At 36.6% G+C, this 7500-nt stretch overlaps 1 long non-coding RNA gene across 1 annotated transcript in view; it reads right to left on the bottom strand.

Moving 5' to 3' along the window:
* Positions 1-7500, bottom strand: part of LOC118762758 — a 25414-nt gene that overhangs the window by 11835 nt on the left and 6079 nt on the right. Inside the window, exon 2 of the long non-coding RNA XR_004998508.1 lies at positions 2917-2922. This is a non-coding gene — a long non-coding RNA (uncharacterized LOC118762758). The remainder of the gene's footprint in view (positions 1-2916; positions 2923-7500) is intronic.

Below are 7500 nucleotides of genomic sequence, written 5' to 3'. Positions count from 1 at the left end.
TACACATATAATTCACCATACGTAACACATACATATATACAAATACATATATATATATATATATATATATATATATATATATATATAATATATATATATATATATATATATATATATACATATATGTGTGTGTGTGTGTTGTGTGTTTGTTTGTTTGTGTATGTGTGTTAAATATAATGAGATAACTTAGCCAAGGCTGTGTGTGGAATTTTCAGGATATTTATAAGGAGAAAGTTACTCTTACAGCTGCTTCTGGGATATTAGGGGTATCCTTCTATCAGAGATGATATGAGATGGTTAAATACAGGGAAATATTAGAATTCGATATTTCTAACATTTCCCTCTACTTAAGCATCTCACATCGTCTCTGATGAAGGGACATCCCTAATATCCCAGAAACAGCAGTAAGACTAACTTTCCCCTTATAATTGTCCTGAAAATTCCACACAGCCTTGGCTTTATTGTCTCATTTTATTTAAGATATACATGTTCATACAAGACCCGTATTAGACTCCTCACTCTTATCATTAGCAAACCAAGAGTTTAACTGCAGTCCTTCTATAGTACTTACATAGCGTTACCTGCCACCTTGGGTCTTCTGGATACCAATACCTCTCATATATGTGTGTGTGTGTATTCAGTCATAGCCCTCATCTAAAAGTATTCCTACCTCTGACTTGTAATTCGTCATTCTTTGAATAGTCCTGATGCATATGCTCCGAATACCACCATGGCCGGAGGAGATGTAAGAGGGATAATCCCGTCCCGCAAACTCTCGTCCCGTCAGTAGCATAGACAATTATTGTTTTTATTATAGTACGTTTCCTTTTTCTGTTACTCTTCCTTCTCTTTCCCTCTCTCTCGCTCCGGTCTCTCGCTCTCACACACAAGCGCACGCGCACACACTTGACTCATTTCGGTGTATCAACGTAGTCGTACCATAATATTTGTTTCTGCCATCCACTCATTACATGATCTACATCTTCGTCGGCGCCCCAAAATCCCTCTTTAATTCAAAGGAAACTATCATTCATCCATTTCTAACATTTCACCTCTAATCTTTATCCAGATTAATTTGGTGCTTCGTTCTAAGTGTTGCAATCAAACAAAATTTTGCCAATTCTGTTTCTTGCAAGTTATATATCATTCACCGCATGCACCCAGAAAACATTACCAAACCCCGCCCAAAGCAGGAAGAAGCAGCAGAAGCAATAATACCCCTTGAAATAGCTAGGACTGTCTATGATTTAGGAAATGTTCTGGTAAATGCACGTCCTCAACATAGTAGAATCGATATTACTTGATCCTTTCACACGCACGATGTTCACTAGGAAAAAAAAACTCGCATTTTTTGCTTGGAATCAAGTACCCTAACCTCCTAATATGCTGTAAACTCCCTTACTTTTGTTCGGAAAAAAAGACGGGGTGAGAAACCTGACCCCCCACCTATCACGGAATCATTGACATTATTGTTTTTTTGTTGAATGAATTCCGGTGATCTCATAAATCGCTTGTTCGATGCCAGTATCGCCTGACTGGCCCTCATGCTGGTGGCACATAAAAAGCACCCACTACACTCTCTGAGTTGTTGGCGTTAGGAAGGGCATGCAGCTTGCCACATTGGAGCCTGGTGTAGGTTCCTGGCTTGCCAGTCCTCAGTCAAACCGTCCAACCCATGTCAGCATGGAAAGCAGACGGCAGACGTTAAATGATGATGATGATGATATAATATATTGCTATACCATTGTAAGTTTAAGTAAACTTCTTCATTGACTCACTTTCTCTCTACACAAAAATGAAACGCGATTTCGGCGCCAAAATCTAATGTAATCCACACTGTCTGGAAAACGTATATCTACAACATGTTATCTAAAAATATCGGTAAAGAAATAAACATAAAAAATATTTGAAAATTGCGTCTGAAATTTCCGAGGCTGCACCCCACCGCGTTTTCCAAACCAAAACCAGGGTTTTGTGGCATATTAGGAGGCCACCGGAATTCATTTAGCACACAAAAAAAGCCAATGATTCCGGGATAGGGGGATTCCGTTTCCCACCCCTTTTTCCGAACAAAAACAAGGGGTTTGCAGCATATTAAGAGGTGAGGATACTTGATTCCACGTAAAAAATCCGATTTTTCGTGTGATGTATTTCCTAGTGGGAGTGGGGGTTGACATTTCCGAGTTTTCAACCACATTTTCCGAACTCCAGAAAGGGTTCTGTGACATATTAGGAGGTCAGGGTACTTGATTTCACATAAACATCTGAGTTTTTCTTTTCTTTTCTTAGGGAGGATCGTGCAGGTGAAACGATCAAAATTTACCACAAAATCTACACTACAAGGACTGAACTTCCTCCTTGGAGGCATAAAATGTTTTATTCTGTAATATTTACAAACTCTGTATATATCTGGAGTTCGTCTAACAGTCAGGCATCCTTGCTGCATTTTGGACGCTGCTGCTGTTAAAGAAACGTCTGCGACGCACCCTAAGTCTGGTCACAACCTCAGAGATACACATACATAAAACAACACTTCCGAGAGGTGCTGTAAAATTCCTGGTTTTGGGTAAAAAAAGAATAAAAGAGGATCAGTTAATTATGATTTTATTCAACACATTCCCCTTCTCAGATTCACACAAGTATTCCCGCAGTTCTTCAGTTTTTCTAAGCCATTTAAAAGAACTCGAAATGAAGGACCTCGAACTACATCTTTCGCAACACCCTTATAAAGCCAGGAATTTCCAGCACCTCCTCGTAACTCCCTAACCAACAGTTATATTGTTTGTTTTATTTGTCTTATATTTCGCCACAAGAGTTTATGGCTAAGCTATAGCTGTCATATAAACCCGCCACTGCCCCGTAATTCTTTAGCCGTCTTCCACCTTTTGTCACTATCATTATATCAATACACCACACCCTGCACTGAACATTATGTACAGGCCTATTGTAACAGAGGGACGGCATCCTAAAATACATTCCCGTGCTTCTGTTCGAAATAGATGTTAAATGTTAATGCCGAGAACGTCAATGCCGAGTCACATCCTATTGATCGAAAACAAACAGGTGAATAAAAGGAATGCGTCTGATATACTGCCACATCTGAAAATACAGAAGACTGAAATAATGAGCAACGAGAATATTGCTAAAATTTCTATAAAATTTCTATAAAATTTCTATAAAAGCACACAATTCTAATATCTGATAAATAATAGCTTCTACTAATACGCCTATGTCTGTACTATGATTAAAAACGCACGCGTGTTTATCTGCTCACATCTTTTCGTGTTTATCGATATATATATATATATATATTATATATATATATATATATAATATATATATATATATATATATATATATACACATACGTATTGTATTTATGTATGTATGTATATATATATGTATGTATGCATGTATAGGGTGCTCAAATGTAGGTTTACAGCTATCACGTAGGCCCTTTCAATTTCTTTTAAAACTTTTATCACATTTAAATTTTTATCTTACAATTAGCTAAATTAGCAGAGAATAATGGTTTCATATTTTATTTATAATTAAGATCTAAATCTTAATTTATAATTAAGATCTAAACTGTCAATATATGAATGCGAAAGAGATAGTTGAATAAATTTAAACCTAGTTTTGGACCACCCTGTATATTTGACACACCCACTCACAAACACGCGCTCGCACAAACACGCACACGCATACGTATTGAAAGAAGGAGACATTTTAATAATCATCGTTCGAAGATACAAAATTGAAATCTGTGAATTTGATTTAAATCTGAATCACTCCGATAAGTTTTCTCTTTCTCTTTTGCATCCGCATTCTACGTTCATTTTTGTTCTCCCATCTACCTATTGCTCACTTTTTCTCTCTTGCTGGCATCTCTCTCTCCTTGTCACTATTTCTCGCTCTCTTTATCTGTGTATTTTCCCCTCGATGCATATCACTATCCTTTTATAACTACGGCACTCTTTCGGTTACGAAGACGAGGGTTCCATTTGATCCAATCAATGGAACAGCCTGCTCGTTAAAATTAACGTGCAAGTGGCTGAGCAAACCACACGTGTACCATTAACGTAGTTCTCGGCGACATTCAACGTGGCACAGTGTGCGACAAGGATGGCTCTTTGAAATACGGGTACAACAGAAACAGGAAGAAAAAGTAAGAGAAGATTGTGGTGAAAGAGTACAGCAAAGTTCACCACACCCGCCTGCCGGGGCCTTGTGGATCTTTAAGTGTTTTTGCTCAATAATCACTTACGACGCCCAGTCTGGGAATCGAAACCTCAATCCTATAACCGCGAGTCCGCTGGCCTAACCACTGGGCAATTCCACTTCCACTCACTGCCCTTTATATTCTTTCTGTCACAATATGTCACTGTTACTGTTGGCTTGAATGTGTGCGCATGTGCTCTGATATTTTGTACGACGTGTCACCCAAATGAATTTCATGAAATTCTAAGCACCACTCAAAAACTTACTCTCGAGTTTGTGAAATGATACCATTAATTACCATTTATTGATTTCTCATTTATTACATTCATTTCATTTTTAGTCTCTATATATTTTTATGTATTCTGTAAGTTGTAACTCATAACACAACACCGAAATATTTTCAATTTTACGAATTTTTTCTTCCTTCGGTAATCGTGCTGATGGTTTTCATCATTTTTATTTTCGTTATATTTTAAAGTTTTACAGCCTTCATGTTTTATATGTATTTCCATTTCAATTGATATTTTTCTCCAACATATCTTAATTCGTGTCCTGCTAATACATAAAGACATATATATATATATATATATATATATATATTATATATATATATATTATATATATATATGAGAGTATATATGTTCACACATACACATATTAATATTAATATTATTATTATTATTATTATTATTTTAGAATTTTCATCTGGTCAAGTAACCCATCCAGCTCAAAAGGTCCCTGAATAAAGGTTGTTTAAGGATGTTGAACGAAACAACCATGTTTCCAGAGGTGAATTATTCAAACCTTAAAAATCACTCTCAGCACATGACTAAGATGCTCCCCCACTACTTCTGCTCGCGATCAGAGATGCACATATCGTCAACCAATAAAGGACATGCTCAACTGGTTAAAGTCAAACAACTAACAAGCAAATCTGTGGTTGTGAGCAGAATATTTGTTGTAGCCCATTTTTATACCAAGATAAAACAATGTACATGATAACACATCCAACCAGTTAAGATCAGAAGCCATGAGACCCACTGCTTGTACTGCATCAGGGCATTTATCATTATTATTATTATTATTATTATTATTATTATTATTATTATTATTATTATTATTATTATATTATATTATTACTCAGTAGTTTTATTTTTATAGCGTGCTTTTACTTCACTACCGAGCGCAGCTCTGTGTGCCTTGGGTATGTGCTGTGATTTGTTGTGATGCTCTGATGCTTATTGTATGGAAAGTGTTCTGCGTAGAATGTGTGCAGTGCCTAGTCGTGCAATTTTCTGTATGTTATATGTGTTTGTAAGTCCTGGTGTTTTTGTTATGTATTTGACTGAATATTGTTTTATCATGCCTAATGCACCTATTATGATAGGAATTATTTCTGCTTTAAGATTCCACATTCTGGTTACCTCTATTTCCAGGTCTTTGTATTTTGAGAGTTTCTCCATTTCTTTTAGAGAAACGTTGTCATCTGATGGTATTGATACATCAATTAGAAATCATTTTTTTCTTCATTATCTCTGACAACTATATCTGGTCTGTTGGCCTTAATTTCTCTATCTGTGTGTATCGGCATATCCCAGAGTATGGTTGCTTTCTCGTTTTCTGAGACCTTTTCTGGTGTGGTGTGCCTATACCATCTTTTTTCTGTTGTTATTCCATAATGTTGGCATAGCTTCCAGTGTATGTAGGTTCCAACTCTGTCGTGTCTGTGAATATATTCCTTCTTAGCCAGGACTGGGCAGCCAGAGATAATATGATTTATTGTTTCTTGTCCATCTCCACATATTCTGCAGTTACTTGTTATATTTATTTTCATTACATACTTTTGGTAATTTCTGGTGGGGAGGCTTTGGTCTTGTGCTGCAATTAAAAATCCCTCTGTCTCTGCTTTGAGTCCTGAGCTTCTCAACCATTGCTGGGATTTTTCTTTGTGTATTTCTTTTGCATTTAGTTTAGTCCAGTATTTGCCATGAAGGGGCTTTTCTTGCCAACGTTTTATCATGGTTCGCTGCTGTTCTAGATTTAGTTTGGATTTCATTTGTTTTATAGCTTTTGTTGTTTCTTCATCTTCTTCATATTTGTTAGGTGGTATGATTTTTTGTTTGTATTTGTCAGCTTCCTTAAATACTGAGAACAGTTTTTTGTTTTGCTCGTGTTTTGCCGCTATTTGTATCAGTGTTCCTTCCTTCTGAAGTAGATAATTTTGCAGTCCTATGGTGGTTAGTTTATAGTAGTTTTCCAGCTGTATAAGGCCTCTACCACCTTCTATACATTGTATATATAGTCTTTCTAAGTCAGATTTTGGGTGATGCATCCTAGATCCTGTCATTATTTTTCTTGTTTTCCTATCTATTTTGGTCAGTTCATTTAGTGTCCAGTTATGGATATTGTAGCTCTGTTTTCAGTATTGATCTAACTCGTCTATAATATTCTTTTTTTTATTTTCTCTTTCATTTGTGTGTGTTGTGTCTTATCTAGTTCATGGATTCCTAAGTATTTGTAAGTTTGGCTTTGGTCTAATTCTTTTATTTCATTGGTTTTATCTAGTGTGATGTTGCTACTCTTAACTAGTTTTCCTCTTTTCATGGTTACTTTGGCGCATTTTTCTAATCCAAATTTCACATCTATTTCTTTGGTAAATCCATGAACTGTCTTTAGTAGTGTTTCCAGCTGTTTGTCATTTGCAGCGTATAGTTTTAGATCATCCATATATAAAAGGTGGCTGATCGTTTTGCCGTAACATTTATATCGGCATCCAGTTCTATTTAGCATATCAGATGGAGGTGACAGTGCCAAGCAGAAGAAGAAGTGGAGAGAGCGTGTCTCCCTGGAATATTTCTCTTCTAATGGGGATGGCTCTGGCTTTCATGAGTCCCTCTTTTGCTTGGAGCTGTGGCAATGTTTGCCATTTATTCATAGAGTGTCCTATGTATTTTATAATTGTTGGTGCTACTTTGTTCATGGCTAGTGTTTCGAGGATCCATGTGTGGGGGATGCTATCAAACGCCTTTCTGTAGTCGATACAGGCCATACTGAGGCATTTCTTCCTTCTGCGGCTGTCTTCAGTTATGGCTTTATTGATCATTAGTTGATCTTTACAGCTGTATGAGCCTTGCGGTATCCTTTCTGCTTTTCTGGAAACAGGTTGCTTTCGTCCAGGTGCTTGTTCAATCTTTGTGATATTACTGCAGTAAATGCTTTGTACATTGTAGGGAGACAGATTATAGGTCTGTAGTTACCTGGTTTTGCTGTCTCCTTGGA

Source organism: Octopus sinensis, linkage group LG3 (genome assembly GCF_006345805.1).
Source record: "Octopus sinensis linkage group LG3, ASM634580v1, whole genome shotgun sequence".
NCBI lineage: Eukaryota > Metazoa > Mollusca > Cephalopoda > Octopoda > Octopodidae > Octopus > Octopus sinensis.
The sequence above is the reverse complement of the archived record's forward strand: the minus strand, read 5'-3'. Positions and strand labels throughout refer to the sequence as shown.